We start from the raw sequence: 19017 nt of genomic DNA on the forward strand, positions 1-19017 counted from the left end.
GTCCTCCGCATCAGCCCTCACCAAGGCCGAGCTCTCTGCACCCTTCAACGATCCAAGATGCCGGATCTTCCTCCAGGAGTGGTGGATGAGGGTTTCTGTGTCCTCCTCCACCTCCCTGCCACCGATAACAAGAGCGAGAGGCCAGTCAGCACAAATAATTGGATATGCACAAGCTATCCACAAAAAAATCCTCCTTACTCTTCTATAATAAGCATGGAGTCCAAATTGAAATCCATGGGAGGTGGAGAGTCCCGTCTTCTCTTTAGGGATGGAGAGGCAGAACTTCCCGGCAGCTTCGGTGCTTGCCGCGGCACCAGGGGCTCCGAGGAAGACGAGCTCTAAGAGGAGATCGAGCCAGAGTAGGGGCTGGACTCCGCCTCCACGTCTGCCTGTCGCCTGGCAGAGGAAGCCTTGTCCTGGGCAAGACGTGGAGATTGGCGGCTCGCCGCCTCAGCCATGGTGGCTTTGGTGGTAGTCTTCTTTGTTGGGGAACGTAGCATGCAATTTCAAAAAAATTCCTACGATCATGCAAGATCTATCTAGGACATGCATAGCAATGAGAGGGGGAGAGTGTGTCCATGTACCCTCATAGATCGAAAGCGGAAGCATTAGGTTAACGCGGTTGATGTAGTCGAACGTCTTCATGATCCAACCGATCTAGCAGTGAACGTATGTCATCTCCGAGTTCAGCACACGTTCAGCTCGATGACGTCGCTCGAACTCTTGATCCGGCAGAGGGTCGAGGGAGAGTTTCGTCAGCACGATGGCGTGATGACGGTGATGGTGATGTGATCTGCGCAGGGCTTCGCCTAAGCACTACGACGCTATCACCGGAGGTGTAAACTGTGGAGGGGGGCACCGCACACGGCTAAGAGAACAATTGATGTGCCTTTGGGGTCCCCCCGCCCCCTTATATAAAGGAGGGGAGGAGCAGGCCAGTGGCCAGGAGGGGCGCGCCATGGGGGGGAGTCCTACTAGGATTCCACTCTTAGTAGGATTCCCCCCCCCCACCTTTTTCCTTTATTCTGGAGTAGCAAAGGGGGAAAGAGAGAGGGAGTAGGAGAGGGAAAGGGGGCGCCTCCCCCACCCCTTTTCCAATTCGGATTGGCAAGGGGAGGGGCGTGCCACATCCTATGGCCGTCCCTCTCTTCTCCACTAAGGCCCATTACTTTCCGGGGGGGTGGTCCGGTAATCTCCCGGTACTCCAAAACCATTCTGGTGTCTGAATATAACCTTCCAATATATCAATCTTTACCTCTCGACTATTTCGAGACTCCTCATCATGTCCGTGATCTCATCCGGGACTCTGAACAAAACTTCGGTCACCATAACACATAACTCATAATACAAATCGTCATCGAACGTTAAGCGTGCGGACCCTACGGGTTCGAGAACTATGTAGACATGATCGAGACACCTCTTCTATCAACAACCAATAGCGGAACCTGGATGCTCATATTGGTTCCTACATATTCGATGAAGATCTTTATTGGTCAAACCGCATAACAACATACGTTGTTCCCTTTGTCATCGGTATGTTTTGCTCGAGATTCGATCGTCGGTATATTCATACCTAGTTTAATCTTGTTACCATCAAGTCTCTTTACTCATTCCGTAATGCATCATCCCGTAACTAACTCATTAGTCACATTGCTTGCAAGGCTTATAGTGATGAGCATTACCGAGAGGGCCCAGAGATACCTCTTCGATAAACGGAGTGACAAATCCTAATCTCGATCTATGCCAACCTAACAAACACCTTTGGAGACACCTATAGGGCATCTTTATAATCACCCAGTTACATTGTGACGTTTAATAGCACACAAGGTGTTCCTCCGGTATTCGGGAGATGCATAATCTCATAGTCATAGGAACATGTATAAGTCATGAATAAAGCAATAGAAATAAAACTTAGCGATCATTATGCTAAGCTAACGGATGGGTCTTGTCCATCACATCATTCTCTAATGATGTCATCCCGTTCATCAAATGACAACACATGTCGATGGTCAGGAAACATAACCATCTTTGATTAACGAGCTAGTTGAGTAGAGGCATACTAGGGACACTTTGTTTTGTATATGTATTCACACATGCACTAAGTTTTCGATTAATATAATTCTAGCATGAATAATAAACATTTATCATGATATAAGGAAATATAAATAACAATTTTATTATAGCCTCTAGGGCATATTTCCTTTAGTCTCCCACTTGCACTAGGGTCAATAATCTAGATTACATAGTAATGATTCTAACACCCGTGGAGTCCTGGTGCTGATCATGTTTTGCTCGTGGAAGAGGCTTAGTCAATGGGTCTTCAACATTCAGATCCGTATGTATCTTGCAAATATCTATGTCTCCCTCCTTGACTTGATCGTGGATGGAGTTGAAGCGTCTCTCGATTTTTTGGTTCTCTTGTGAAATCTGGATTCCTTCGCGAAGGTAATTACTACAGTATTGTCACAAAAGATTTTCATTGGACCCGATGCACTAGGTACACCTAGATCGGATATGAACTCCTTCATCCAGACTCCTTCATTTGCTGCTTCCGAAGCAGGTATGTACTCCACTTCACACGTAGATCCCGCCACGACGCTCTACTTGGAGCTGCACCAACTGACAGCTCCACCATTCAATATAAATACGTATCTGGTTTGCGACTTAGAGTGATCTAGATCAGTGTCAAAGATTGCACCGACGTAACCATTTACGATAAGCTCCTTGTCACCTCCATAAATGAGAAACATATCCTTAGTCCTTTTCAGGTATTTCAAGATGTTCTTGACCATTGTCTAGTGATCCACTCCTGGATTACTTTGGTACCTCCCTGCTAAACTTATAGCAAGGCACACATCAGGTCTGGTACACAGCATTGCATACATGATAGAACCTATGGCTGAGGCATAGGGAATGGCATTCATTTTCTCTCTATCTTCTGCAGTGGTCGGGCATTGAGTCTGACTCAACTTCACACCTTGTAACACAGGCAAGAACCCTTTCTTTGACTGATCCATTTTGAACTTCTTCAAAACTTTATCAAGGTATGTGCTTTGTGAAACTCCAATTAAGCATCTTGATCTATCTCTATAGATCTTTATGCCCAATATATAAGGAGCTTCACCGAGGTCTTTCATTGAAAAATTCTTATTCAAGTATCCTTTTATGCTATCCAGAAATTATGTATTATTTCCAATCAACAATATGTCATCCACATATAATATTAGAAATGCTACAGAGCTCCCTCTCACTTTCTTGTAAAAATAGGCTTCTCCAAAAGTTTGTATAAAACCATATGCTTTGATCACATTATCAAAGCGTATATTCCAACTCCGAGAGGCTTGCACCAGTCCATAAATGGATCGCTGGAGCTTGCACACTTTGTTAGCACCTTTTGGGTCAACAAAACCTTCTGGTTGCATCATATACAACTCTTCTTTAAGAAATCCATTAAGGAATGCAGTTTTGACATCCATTTGCCAAATTTCATAATCATAAAACGCGTCAATTGCTAACATGATTCGGACAGACTTAAGCATCACTACGGATGAGAAGGTCTCATCGTAGTCAACTCCTTGAACTTGTCGAAAACCTTTCACAACAAGTCGAGCTTTGTAGACAGTAACATTACCATCAGCGTCGGTCTTCTTATTGAAGATCCATTTATTTTCTATGGCTTGTTGATCATCGGGCAAGTCCACCAAAGTCCACACTTTGTTCTCATACATGGATCCCATCTCAGATTTCATGGCCTCAAGCCATTTCACGGAATCTGGGCTCATCATCGCTTCCTCATAGTTTGTAGGTTCATCATGGTCTAGTAACATGACTTCCAGAATAGGATTACCGTAGCACTCTGGTGTGGGCCGTACTCTGGTTGACCTACGAGGTTGGGTAGTAACTTGCTCTGAAGTTTCATGATCATCATCATTAGCTTCTTCACTAATTGGTGTAGGAATCACTGGAACTGATTTCTATGATGAACTACTTCCAATTCGGGACAAGGTACAATTACCTCATCAAGTTCTACTTTCTTCCCACTCACTTCTTTCGAGAGAAACTCCTTCTCTAGAAAGGATCCATTCTTAGCAACGAATATCTTGCCTTCGGATCTGTGATAGAAGGTGTACCCAACAGTTTCTTTTGGGTATCCTATGAAGATGCATTTCTCCGATTTGGGTTCAAGCTTATCAGGTTGAAGCTTTTTCACATAAGCATCGCAACCCAAACTTTAAGAAATGACAGCTTAGGTTTCTTGCCAAACCATAGTTCATATGGTAACGTCTCAACGGATTTAGATGGTTCCCTTTTTAACGTGAATGCGGCCGTCTCTAAAGCATAGCCCCAAAATGATAGCGGCAAATTAGTAAGAGACATCATAGATCGCACCATATCGAATAAAGTACGGTTACGACGTTCAGACACACCAGTACGCTGTGGTGTTCCAGGTGGCGTGAGTTGCGAAACTATTCCACATTGTTTCAAATAAAGACCGGACTCTCAAATATTTATCTCCGCGATCATATTGTAGAAACTTTATTTTCTTGTTACGATGATTTACCACTTCACTCTGAAACTCTTTGAACTTTTCAAATGTTTCAGACTTATGTTTCATTACGTAGATATACCCATATATGCTCAAATCATCTGTGAAGGTCAGAAAATAATGATACCCGCCGCGAGCCTCAACACCCATCGGTATGTATTATTTCCAATAAGTCAGTGGCTCGCTCCATTGTTCTAGAGAACGTAGTCTTAGTCATCTTGCCCATGAGGCATGGTTCGCAAGCATCAAGTGATTCCAAAAGCCCATCGGCATGGAGTTTCTTCATGCGCTTTACACCAATATGACCTAAACGGCAGTGCCACAAATAAGTTGCACTATCATTACTAACTTTGCATCCTTTGGCTTCAATATTATGAACATGTATATCACTACGATCGAGATTCAACAAAAATAGACCACTCATCAAGGGTGCATGACCATAAAACATATTACTCATATAAATAGAATAATCGTTATTCTCTGATTTAAATGAATAACCATCTCGCATCAAACAAGATCCAGATATAATGTTCATGCTCAACACTGGCACCAAATAACAATTATTCAGGTCTAAAACTAATCCTGAAGGTAGATGTAGAGGTAGCATGCCGACGGCGATCACATCGACCTTGGAACCCTTTCCAACGCGCATCATCACCTCGTCCTTAGCCAATCTTATTTTAATCCGTAGCCCCTGTTTTGAGTTGCAAATATGAGTAACAGAACCAGTATCAAATACACAGGTGCTACTACGAGAATTAGTAAGGTACACATCAATAACATGTATATCAAATATACCTATCAATTTGCCATCCTTCTTATCCACCAAATACTTGGGGCAGTTTCGCTTCCAGTGACCAGTCCCTTTAAAGTAGAAGCACTCAGTTTCAGGCTTAGGTCCTGGCTTGGGTTTCTTCCCGGGAGTGGCAACTTGCTTGCTATTCTTCTTGAAGTTCCCCTTCTTCCCTTTGCCCTTTTTCTTGAAATTAGTGGTCTTGTTAACCATCAACACTTGATGCTCCTTCTTTATTTCTACCTCCGCAGCCTTTAGCATTGCGAAGAGCTCGGGAATTGTCTTTTCCATCCCTTGCATATTATAGTTCATCATGAAGCCTTTATAGCTTGGTGGCAGTGATTGAAGAACTCTGTCAATGACACTATCATCAGGAAGATTAACTCCCAGCTGAGTCAAGTGGCTATGGTACCCAGACATTCTGAGTATGTGTTCACTGACAGAACTATTCTCCTCCATCTTGCAGCTATAGAACTTGTTGGAGACTTCATATCTCTCAACTCGGGCATTTGCTTGAAATATTAACTTCAACTCTTGGAACATCTCATATGCTCCATGACGTTCAATACATCTTTGAAGTCCCGATTCTAAGCCATAAAACAGGGCACACTGAACCATCGAGTAGTCATCAGATCATGCTTGGCAGACGTTCATAACATCAGCATCTACTCCTGCAATAGGCCTTACACCGAGCGGTGCTTCAAGGACATAATTCTTCTGTGGAGCAATGAGGATAATCCTCAAGTTACAGACCCAGTCCGTGTAATTGCTACCATCATCTTTCAACTTAGCTTTCTCTAGGAACGCATTAAAATTAAAGGGAACAGTGGCATGGGCCATTGATCTACAACAACATAGATATGCAAAAAAAACTATTAGGACTAAGTTCATGATAAATTAAAGTTCAATTAATCATATTACTAAAGAACTCCCACTTAGATAGACATCCCTCTAGTCATCTAAATGATCACGTAGTCCATATCAACTAAACCATGTCCGATCATCACGTGAGATCAATGGTGAACATCTCTATGTTGATCATATCTACTATATGATTCACATTCGACCTTTCGGTCTCAGTGTTCCGAGGCCATATGTGCATATGCTAGGCTCTTCAAGTTTAACCTGACTATTCTGCACGTGCAAAACTGGCTTGCACCCGTTGTATGTGAACATATAGCTTATCACACCCGATCATCACGTGGTGTCTCGACACGACGAACTGTAGCAACGGTGCATACTCAGGGAGAACACTTATACCTTCAAATTTAGTGAGGGATCATCTTATAATGCTACCGTTGTACTAAGCAAAATAAGATTGATAAAAGATAAACATCACATGCAATCAATATATGTGAAATGATATGGCCATCATCATCTTGTGCCTTTGATCTCCATCTCAGAAGCACTGTCATGATCTCCATTGTCACCGGCTTGAAACCTTGATCTCCATCGTAGAATCATTGGCGTCTCGCCAACTATTGCTTCTACAACTATCGCTACCGCTTAGTGATAATACATGGCGATTGCATTTCATACAATAAAGAGACAACCATATGGCTCCTGCCAGTTGCCGATAACTTCTTACAAAACATGATCATCTCATGCAACAATTTATATCACATCATGTCTTGACCATTATCACATCACAACATGCCCTGCAAAAACAAGTTAGACGTCCTCTACTTTGTTGTTGCAAGTTTTATGTGGCTGCTACGGGCTTCTAGCAAGAACCGTTCTTACCTACGCATCAAAACCACAACGATTTTTCATCAAGTGTGCTGTTTTAACCATCAACAAGGACCGACCATAGTCAAACTCGATTCAAATAAAGTTAGAGAAACAGACACCCACCAGCCACCTGTGTGCAAAGCACGTCGGTAGAACCGGTCTCATGAACGTGGTCATGTAATGTTGGTCCAGGCCACTTCATCCAACAATACCGCCGAATCAAAGTAAGACATTAGTGGTAAGCGGTATGACTATTATCGCCCACAACTCTTTGTGTTCTACTCGTGCATATCATCTACGCATAGACCTAGCTCGGATGCCACTGTTGGGGAACATAGCATGCAAGATCTATCTAGGAGATGCATAGCAACAAGAGTGGGAGAGTGTGTCCATGTACCCTCGTGGACCAAAAGCGGAAGCATTAGGTTAACGCGGTTGATGTAGTCGAACATCTTCACGATCCAACCTATCTAGCACCGAATGTACGACACCTCCGAGTTTAGCACACATTCAGCTCGATGACATCGCTCGAACTCTTGATCCAGCAGAGGGTCGAGGGAGAGTTTCGTCAGCACGACGGCATGATGACAGTGATGGTGATGTGATCCGCGCAGGGCTTTGCCTAAGCACTACAACGCTATGATCGGAGGTGTAAACTGTGGAGGGGGAACCGCACACAGCTAAGAGATCAATTGATTTGCCTTTGGAGTGCCCCCCGCCCCTATATATAAAGGAGGGGAGGAGGAGGCCGGCATCCAGGAGGGGCGCGCCATGGGGGGAAGTCCTACTAGGACTCCACTCCTAGTAGGATTCGCCCCCCCCCCCACCTTTTTCCTTTATTCCTGAGTAGCAAAGGGGGAAAGAGAGAAGGAGTAGGAGAGGGAAAGGGGGGGCGCCGCCCCCACCCCTTGTCCAATGCGGATTGGAAAGGGGGGGCGCCACCTCCTATGGCCGTCCCTCTCTTCTCCACTAAGGCCCATGTTGGCCCATTACTTTCACGGGGGAGTTCCGGTAACCTCCCCGTACTCCGAAACTTCCCGAAACCATTCCGTTGCCGAATATAACCTTCCAATATATATATCTTTACCTCTCGACCATTTCGAGACTCCTTGTCATGTCTATGGTCTCATCTGGAACTCCTAACAAAACTTCGGTCACAATAACACATAACTCATAATACAAATCGTCATCGAACGTTAAGCGTGCGGACCCTACGGGTTCCAGAAATATGTAGACATGATCGAGAAACATCTCCGATCAATAACTAATAGTGGAACCTGGATGCTCATATTGGTTCCTACATATTCTACGAAGATCTTTATCAGTCAAACAGCATAACAACATACGTTGTTCCCTTTGTCATCGGTATTTTACTTGCCCGAGATTCGATCGTCGGTATCTTCATACCTAGTTTAATCTCGTCACCGGCAAGTCTCTTTACTCGTTCTGTAATGCATCATCCCCTAACTAACTCATTAGTCACATTGCTTGCAAGGCTTATAGTGATGAGCATTACCGAGAGGGCCCAGAGATACCTCTCCGATACACGGACTGACAAATCCTAATCTTGATCTATGCCAACCCAACAAACACCTTTGGAGACACCTGTAGAGCATCTTTATAATCACCCAGTTACGTTGTGACGTTTGATAGCACACAAGGTGCTCCTCCGGTGTTCGGGAGTTACACAATCTCATAGTCAGAGGAACATGTATAAGCCATGAAGAAAGCAATAGCAATAAAACTTAAGGATCATTATGCTAAATTAACAGATGGGTCTTGTCCATCACATCCTTCTCTAATGATGTGACTCTGTTCATCAAATGACAACACATGTCTATGGTTAGGAAACATAACCATCTTTGATTAACGAGCTAGTCAAGTAGAGGCATACTAGGGACACTTTGTTTTGTCTATGTATTCACACATGTGCTAAGTTTCCGGTTAATACAATTCTAGCATGAATAATAAACATTTAACATGACATAAGGAAATATAAATAACAACTCTATTATTGCCTCTAGGGCATATTTCCTTCATTCTTCACCTTCTTGGTGGCTGGGTTGGAGGCCGCCGCTCGGGTAGCGGCGTGCTTGCGGGTGCACTGCTTGGGGTCCGGCTCGGGGGTTTGCAGCCCAGCCATGAGCCACTCCTCAAGCTCCGCCACCTCGCTAGCCTCCTCCCCCTCCTGGAGCTCCGTTGCTGCCGTGGCTAGAGCAACTAGCCCAGCAAAGTTGTCCCTGGCAACCTCTTCCCAGGTAGCGCCTTCCGTGGCTTGCACCTCGCTGCGGCCCTGGGAAGAATTCCCATCCTCAGCTCTCCCATTGCCCTTTCCGTCCTGTCCTGCCTTCCTCATCGGCCCTCTTCAAAGTATACGCTACCTCCGCAGAGGAGCTGGGCTCATACATCCTGGTTTCAGTCCTGGTGGCCCTCTCCACTAGGGTGTTCGACCACTCGAGCTCTTCATCTAGGGCGGGTAGCTGCCAAGTGCTCGCTACCCCTTCAGCGTTGTAGTCCAGCATCCATTTCAATATCTAGTCCCAGGCAGAATTGATGTTCAGAGGGATGATAGTTGCCGGGAGCTTGAACAACTCAAAGCGATCGAACAGTTGGTCGCACAACCAGGCATGTCCATAAACTAACAAGTTGTTGGCCAATCCGGGAAGCAACCTCATCCTGTCTACCACATCGCCATATAGCCACGCGATCTGTCCCTTTCCTGCAACGACGAGATGTGATGGAGAAGAAAGTCCGCCCCCACATGCTCGATGGTTAACCTGGTAGCCCTCAAACGGGTGATCCTATTGATTGTTGGGCGCAGCCTATCCTCGGTAAGGCCTTTGGTACTCCAAGCCTTGCCGTGCTCAACGCATACCTTCCGGGATTCGCAAATCTCGGGGGCTTCCTTATCCTAGATCCAGCACCAATCTCCTCTCCATTCGCCCCACCTCTCGCGCTGGTACCCATGAAGGTAATCCCAGATCTTCCTCGCCACGCGTGGCATCCAGCTGATGCTTCCGGAGCGTTAGACTTTGCTCTCCACACGCAGGACAAAATAATGCTGGAACAGATCTACATTGGGCCTAACTCCGATGAAATTCTCGCACAAATGCATGAAGATGGCCATAGTCGCCATTGCATTTGGCATGAAATCGAGGAGGTGGAACCCATAGATATTGATGATCGCCTCAAAGAACTCGGAGAAGGGGGGGAGCAAAGGCCGCAGATGAAGTAAGCACAAAAGAGCCGATAAGAATCCAGCGGATCCTCCTTCCCCGCCACATAAACCACAGGCGCCCCATGCCCCTTTTCAACATGCCTCCCCTACAGATACCCATACCTTGCTTGAACGACTGGGCCGCTCAAGTTCGACGGGGTGAAGACGACATCTTCACTCCGCTTCTTGCTCAGCTCCGCCCCTCTCCTGCTTCCCTCGGCGGCGACCTCCTTCATCGCGGCTGTCTGCTTCTTCTTGTCAGCGGGTTTCTTCCCCATTCCGGCAGCGGTGATGCGGAAGGAAGAGGGAATCTATGGGAAGGACGGCGACGGAAGGGAGAGAGGAGGAACTGTCGCTTGGCTTGCGTAGGAAGAAGATGGGAAAGCAGGGCATGAGACAGATGAATCATGCCGCTCCGTTTTTCCCTGCTCTTAAGGGGGGAAAGTGGAACAGGGGCGCGACGCTTCAGAAAGTTACCGTTTCACCTTAACTACTACAGTCCCACGACCCCATGATGCGCAGTAATTATGCGAAGTGGACGTTGGCTTGACTAGTCATCACGGCAAACCAACATGCGCAACCCTCTCCTACCACGTGTCCGCGCATGGTTTGGGACCTAAACCAATGTGCCACGCGGCACGTGTGGCTCGGGCTCGAGGGCTTATGTCGGGGAAAATATACATGGGTATATGTTTCCCCCTAAGTCATACACGGACAAGCCAAGATCGAACGAAGATGTACAAGAAACCAAGAGATTCGAAGGACCAACGAGCAGATCAGAGGTACCAAGACCAAGCCAGAGAATCAAGACATCATGAAAAGAGAGGCCTCCTTTGCCGGGCAGGCGAGCACGGCAAGGGGAGAGGCCGCCCCCAGAAGAAGATGACCAAGGCATCCCGGCAGGGCCTGCCGGGACATGCGGAGGCCAAACCACCTCACCAACCACTCCACCATGACTCACATTGTTGATCAGTGCGGTGTCAAGTCGCAAAGTGATTAAGTGGCAGCCGTTCGCCACATGGCAATCCCTTTCTACCCACAGATGACACTCGTCCTATGACGTGTCAGACGAGCGGGCGTGGATCTGGCAAGATAGCCCGACAAGCCTTGCTGGGCAACCAACGACGTGACATTAAGCGGCGCATTAAATGCGCCCTGTCAACCTGCAGAGTTAGGTATGGTAGCATTATTTGTTCATCTTATCAGTGTCTAATGACTGATTTGCCACTGTGGTGACCCCTTAACCTATAAAAGGAGGCCTATGGCAACGGTAGAGGGGGTTCAGGATGTTAGAAGGTTAGATAACTCACACCCCTATAAGCGCGTAGTCACTGCCGCCCTGAGGCTACCCTTGCCGGGAAAGTGTACTATACTCCGCCACCACATTTCCACCATCAACCCACTAAAGCTGGAGTAGGGTTTTACGCTTCGTGGTGGACCGAACCTGGGTAAAACTTCCCGTGTGATCTCTATCGTGATGCCTCACATTCGTCTGCACTTTGTGCAACCCGACTCCCACAGAAAGGGGCCATCCTGGTCCCATAGGTGGTCGTGGTTTCCTACGACACGTGGGTTGAAGTCTCCATCAACGTGGATGTACGATAGCACCACCTATGGGAACTACACAATCTTCGTGTCTACATTGCATTTGCCTTCTCTAAACCCTTCCCTTTACCTTCATATGCAATGTTTTACTTTCCGCTGGTACACTCTTAGAATTTCATGTGTAGGTTGATTGCTTGACTTGTGCTAAGTTGCTAAAATCTGCCAAGACTTAAAATTGGGAAAAGGCTAGATTTTTATTTGGTCAAGTAGTCTAATCACCCCCTCTAGACCTACTTTCGATCCTACAAGTGGTATCAAAGCTTTGGTCTCCATTTGCCTTGATTTCCATAGCTTTTGGTGATCATAGTCTTGGTTTCACTACCTAGGAGTGTATGGCGTCTAGCGAGGGAAATTACCACATTAGAGGTCCTTACTTTGATGGTACTAATTTTGCTAGTTGGAAGCATAAGATGAAAATGCATATTCTTGGACATAACCCCGTCATTTGGGCTATTATGTGTATTGGTTTGCAAGGTAAATTCTTAGAGGATGGAATAGAACCAAATTGTGAAGCAACTGCGGAAGAATTGAAGATGTTCCAATACAATGCACAAGCTTGCGATATCCTCTTTAATGGATTGTGCCCTGAAGAATTCAACAAAATCAGCCGTCTTGGAAATGCAAAGGAAATTGGGATACTTTGGTTGATATGCACGAAGGTACCGAGTCCGTTAAGGGATCTAAATTGGATGTGCTTCAAATTCAACTTTACAAGTTCAAAATGAAGGATGGTGAAGGAGTCGCTGAAATGTACTCTAGGCTTGCTCTGATCACAAATGAGATTGCTGGCTCAGGAGGCGAAGAGATGACTGACATATTCATCATCAAGAAGATCCTAAGAGCCTTGGATGGAAAATATGATACCGTGTGCACCTTGATCCAAATTATGCCCAATTACAAAGATCTCAAGCCAGCGGAAGTTATTGGAAGAATTGCTGCTCATGAGATGTTACTCAAGGATAAGGAAGAGCTTCACAACAAGTTTAGTGGTGCTTATAAAGCTTCATGTCATGCTCCTACCACATCAAGTGACAAACAAGTCTTCAATGAAGAATTGAGCTTAATGGTGAAAAACTTCAACGAATTCTACAAGAGTAGAAGCAAAGAGAGAAGCTCCAAGTCAAGGTCCTACAATGACAAAGGATCTTCTAGTCGTGGTCACAATTTCTACAAATGTGGAAGACCCGGACACTATCCAGTGAGTGTACGACTCCCTACAAAAGAATAGAAGGCTTACCTAAAAGGAGAAGTAAAAGAGATGAATCACCTCCAGAGAGAGTAGGAGTAGAGATGATCGTTATGAACGAAGACCCTCTCGTAGAAGCAAGGATTCGGAAAGGAAGGACAACTCATCAAGGAGCTACACAATACGAAGACATCAAGCTCATGTTGGTGAATGGGTATCCAGTTACGACTCCAACAACTACTCCGAGAGAAGTTATCACTCCGACTCCGAATATACTCAAGATGAAGGTGTTGCCGGTCTTGCACTTGGGTCAACCAACTCCTACGACATATTTGACTCACCAAATGAAGGAATTGGAAGATGCTTCATGGCTAAAGACCCTAAGGTATCACACCCCGAGTATATTGATTACAATAGTGATGAAGATTATTTGCTAGGTGATGATGATTTGCTTGTTGACAATACTAGTGATGAAAACTATGATGAAATTGCTATTAATCATGCTAATCAAGATGAAACAAATGAAAATGATAAGAAGGAGATTGAGCATCTAACTAAAGAACTAAACACTCTTAAGTTAGCTCATGAAACTACTTTAGAGTATCCTCGAGAACTTTTAAATACTCATGAGAAGCTACGCTTTTAAAATCTCAATTTAGAGCAAGAGCATGGGTTCTTAAAAGCAATCAATGATGATCTTCGGAAGAAAAGTTCTTCTTACATTGCCAAGCGTTTACTCTTGTCTACTTACATGCTACAAGTAAAATCTAGCAACAAGAGTAACAAAGATTCTTCTTCTAGTAGTAACAACAATATTGCAAAATCCAATATTGTTGCTTCTAGTAGTTCTCTTGATTCCACTGATGATTCTCTTAGCCAAGTAACACTTGAGCAAGAAAATAGCTTATTGAAGGGAATTATAGAGAAAGGTGTTTACAAGAGCCTTGCCGGGAGTAAGCAATTTGAGGAAATTGTACACAAGCAAGGAAGGCACCGGAAGAATCAAGGTGTTGGTTTTGAACGAAAGTTCAATGCCAATGGAGTTGAATGGGAAGAAGAACAATACCCCAAGACGAAGTTTGTTCCTCAACAATAGAAGTATGAACCTACTTCTTTCAAGGGAACACAAGGTCAAGATGACCTTCCACCACAATACCACAAGCTAAAAGGCAAGCACAAGCTTCAAGAGGAGATTAATGCATTTGAAGAAGCTCCTAATGTCTTGGTCAAGTCGGTTCCCAAGACTAGATCAAGTTCTACTTCATCAAGTACTACTACAACCCCAACGATCCCCATCAAGTTGATGTGGATCCCAAAGAAGAAGAACTAGAGAGTTCTTGAGGGTGAGTTTGCTAACATACTTCACTCATATTCATATTGGCAAGGACAAGTGCAATCAACTTCCACATCTTGCACTAGTTCAAGGAGTCACAAAACCTCTTGTTGGTAAGTCAAGGGACATGGTAACCAAATGCTTCCATGTACATCATCATATGTGTACTTCACTCTATATCTATGGATATCCTGGTTTGTTCCTTGTGGGACTAACCCATGTAGGTATTGAAAGTGCAACTCACTCCAATGGATTGCTCCAAATGATCTACATCAACATTGAGCATCCACATCTTCAACATCTACATGAAGTCATCATCGACAAAACCCAAGGTTAGTTCATCCCTCTAAAAAGGGACATCACATCTAGGGGAGCTTTACTCTAAGAATCGAGCTAAAGAAACTCTAATGGTCTAAACACAACAATGATTTATGTAAAAGTGGTAACACCACTTGTGCTTAAACGATGAGTATGACCTATGATCAAATGTTCTCATTTGACTCCTAAGTCAATATACTCATATATAGATGACCTAGTCATCGCCAATTGCTTGATAGATGCAAGAGTGTTTTTGCATGCTTTGCCACATATTTCATTTGCTATCTTATTGTGTGAGCATGTTGGTTACATAATTTTCTCCATTCAAGGACATCCATTTGTTGCTTTGATTGTTTAGCTTTTATTTTTGCCAAATGGATGGACAAGAATGCCTAAGTACTCCCTCTAGCTATCTATGTGATTGGTCTCACCGAGATGAGGTTTGGCCCTAGCCCTAGCACATTGGTCCCACCGAGTTGATCTCATCGGTCCCACCGAGATTCCTAACATTCACATTTTGAACTAAATCGGTCTTCACCGAGTTCTTCTATTCGGTCTAACTGAGTTGGGTCAAATGTGTGTAATGGTTAAATTCTGTGTGGAGGCTATATATATACCCTCCACCCCCTTCTCCATTTATGAGAGAGCCATCAGAATGTGCCTACACTTCCACTACTCATTTTCTGAGAGAGAACCACCTACTCATGTGTTGAGACCAATACATTCCAATCCAACCACAAGAATCTTGATCTCTAGCCTTTCCCAAGTTGCTTTCCACTCAAATCATCTTTCCACCATAGCCAAATCTGTGAAAGAGAGTTGAGTGTTGGGGCACAAGAGAAAGGAGTTCATCATCAACACACCATCTATTACCTTTTGGAGAGTGTTGTCTCCTAGATTGGTTAGGTGTCACTTGGGAGCCTCCGTCAAGATTGTGGAGTTGAACCAAGGACTTTGTAAGGGCAAGGAGATCGCCTACTTCGTGAAGATCTACCCAAGTGAGGCATATCCTTCATGGGCGATGGCCATGGTGGGATAGACAAGGTTGCTTCTTCATGGACCCTTTGTGAGTGGAGCCCTTCGTGGACTCGCGCAACCGTTACCCTTCGTGGGTTGAAGTCTCCATCAACGTGGATGTACGATAGCACCACCTATCAGAACCACGCCAAAGATCTCTGTGTCTACATTGCATTTGCCTTCTCCAAACCCTTCCCTTTACCTTCATATGCAATGTTTTACTTTCCTCTGCTACACTCTTAGAATTGCATGTGTAGGTTGATTGCTTGACTTTTGCTAAGTTGCTAATATCCGCCAAGACTTAAAATTGGGAAAAGGCTAGATTTTTATTTGGTCAAGTTGTCTAATCACCCCCCTCTAGACCTATTTTCGATCCTACAACATATGATCTTCCACCGAATAAACCAACTAGCATCAACTACAAGGAGTAATCAACACTACTAGTAACCCATATGTACCAATCTGAGGTTTTGAGACAGAGATCGGATACAAGAGATGAACTAGGGTTTGAGAGGATATGGTGCTGGTGAATATGTTGATGGAGATTGACCCCCTCTCGATGAGAGGATCGTTGGTAATGAAGATGGACTCGATTTTCCCCTCTCGGAGGGAAGTTTCCCTGATAGAACAGCTTTGCCGGAGCCCTAGATTAGTTCTACCCAGGTTCCGCCTCGAGAGGGTGGCGGTTCGTCCGGAAAGCTTCCCTTTGATTTTTCCAGGTCAAAACACACCATATAGTAGAAGATGGGCATCGGGGGCCTACCAGGTGGCCCACAAGGTAGGGGGCGCGCCCTCCACTCTTGTGTATGGCAGTTGGCCCCCCTCTGGTGCTTTTTTTGCCCAATATTTTTTATTAATTCCAATATGACTCTCCGTGAAGTTTTGGGACTTTTGGAGTTGTACAGAATATGTCTCTAATATTTGCTCTTTTTTCAGTACAGAATTCCAGCTGCCGGCATTCTCCCTCTTCATATAAACCTTGTAAAATAAGAGAGAAAAGGCATAAGTATTGTGCCATAATGTGTAATAACAGCCCATAATGCAATAAATATCAATATAAAAGCATGATGCAAAATGGATGTATCAACTCCCCCAAGCTTAGACCTCGCTTGTCCTCAAGCGAAAGCCGAAATCAAAAAATATGTCCACATGTTTAGAGATAGAGGTGTCGATCAAAATAAAATACGGACATGAGGGCATCATGATCATTTTTAGAACAACTACATATATTGTCATATAATTTCTTATGCCAAAGTAACAACTCATTCACAAGGTAAAGTATGAACCAAAAACTTCATTGAAAATTAACAAACTATGATCTCAGTCACTGAAGCAATTGCAATTTATCATAATATCGGAAAGAGTCAATTTAAGAGCTTTTCAGCAAGTCCACATACTCAACTATCATTTAGTCTTTCACAATTGCTAACACTCATGCGATACTTATGGGTTCAAAGCTTCGATCGGACACGGAGAAATATAGGGGCTTACAGTTTCGCCTCCCAACCTTTTACCTCAAGGGTAATGTCAACAATAATACTTTATGATACCTATATCCGAGTGTATATATATATATCGGGATCGCTCCAACACATAGTGCCTACCAAAAGAAAAAGTGTAAAAAGGAAAGGTGAAGATCACTATGACTCTTGTATGAGGGTGAAAGATAAAAGTAAAAGATAAGCCCTTTGCAGAGGGAAGAAGAGGTTGTCATGCGCTAATATGGTTGGATGCACAAAATCTTAATGCAAAAGAACGTCACTTTATATTGCCGATTGTGATAAAGAACTTTATTCTGTAGTCCGTCGCTTTTATTTCTTCCATATCATAAGTTCGTATAAAGCTTATTTTCTTCACACTAATAGATCATACATATTTAAAGAGCAATTTTTATTGCTTGCACCGATGACAACTTACTTGAAGGAAGGGATGTTTGGATGCACAAGTAGTATCTCTACTTGGTGCAAAGAATTATGCTAGCATGAGGGGGGAAAGCAAGCTCAACATGTTGGAGGATCCATGGCAATATAACTTCTATTCGGATATAAGAAAACAAAACCCATCATGTTGTCTTCCTTGTCCAATATAAACTTTTTAGCATGTCATATTTTAATGAGTTCTCACAATTACAAAAGATGTCCAAGATAGTATATTTATATGTGAAGCCTCTCTTTCTTTATTACTTCCTATTAATTGCAACAATGACCAAAACTATATTTGTCAACTCTCAACAAATTTTATTCATCATACTCTTTATATGTGGAGTCATCACTCTCCATGAGATCATTATATGATCTTTTTATTTTATTTCTTCTTTTATTCTATTTATTATTTTATTCCCCTCATGATCATAGCAACAAAGCAAAGCCCTCAACTCAAAACTACTCTTTATTATATAGCTCACAGACTCGATTACATAGGTAGATATCAAAACAAAACTCAAAGCTAGATCATACTAAAACTTTATTCTACTAGATCAAGATATAACCAAAAGGATCAAACTAAGAAAAACGATAAAAGTAAAGGTGTGATGGTGATATGATACCGGGGCACCTCCCCCAAGCTTGGTAGTTTCCAAGGGGAGTGCCCATACCCATGTATTTATGTCTCTTTCTTCGGAGGTGGTCATGATGGAGTTATTGATGTAGTAGGCTTGTCATCCATCTTCCAGGGCATAGACTCACCATCATAGAAAGATGAACGAGTCTCCGAGATCCTCAAATCTACAGCCAAACTCATCCTTTTAAATCTGTTTCATACTCACAGTTTTGGTTTTGCAGGTCATAGATATCCAGGAGTGGATCACTGGACAGCGGTCAAGAACATCCTGAAGTACCTGAAAAGGACTAAGGATATGTTTCTTGTTTATGGAAGTGACGAAGAGCTCGTCGTAAATGGTTACGTCGATGCTAGCTTCCACATTGATCCGGATGACTCTAAGTCACAAACCGGATGCATATTTATATTGAATGGTGGAGCTGTCAGTTGGTGCAGTTCCAAGAACAGCATCGTGGCAGGATCTACGTGTGAAGCAGAGTACATAGTTGCTTCGGAAGCAGCACATGAAGGAGTCTGGATGAAGGAGTTCATATCTGATCTGGGTGTAATACTCAGTGCATCCGGTCCAATGAAAATCTCTCGTGACAACACTGGAGCAATTGCCTTGGCGAAGGAATCCAGGTTTCACAAGAGAACCAAACACATCAAGATACGCTTCAACTCCATTCGTGAAAAGGTCAAGGATGGAGACATAGAGAATTTCAAAATACAT

Source organism: Triticum dicoccoides, chromosome 2B (assembly GCF_002162155.2).
Source record: "Triticum dicoccoides isolate Atlit2015 ecotype Zavitan chromosome 2B, WEW_v2.0, whole genome shotgun sequence".
Lineage (NCBI taxonomy): Eukaryota > Viridiplantae > Streptophyta > Magnoliopsida > Poales > Poaceae > Triticum > Triticum dicoccoides.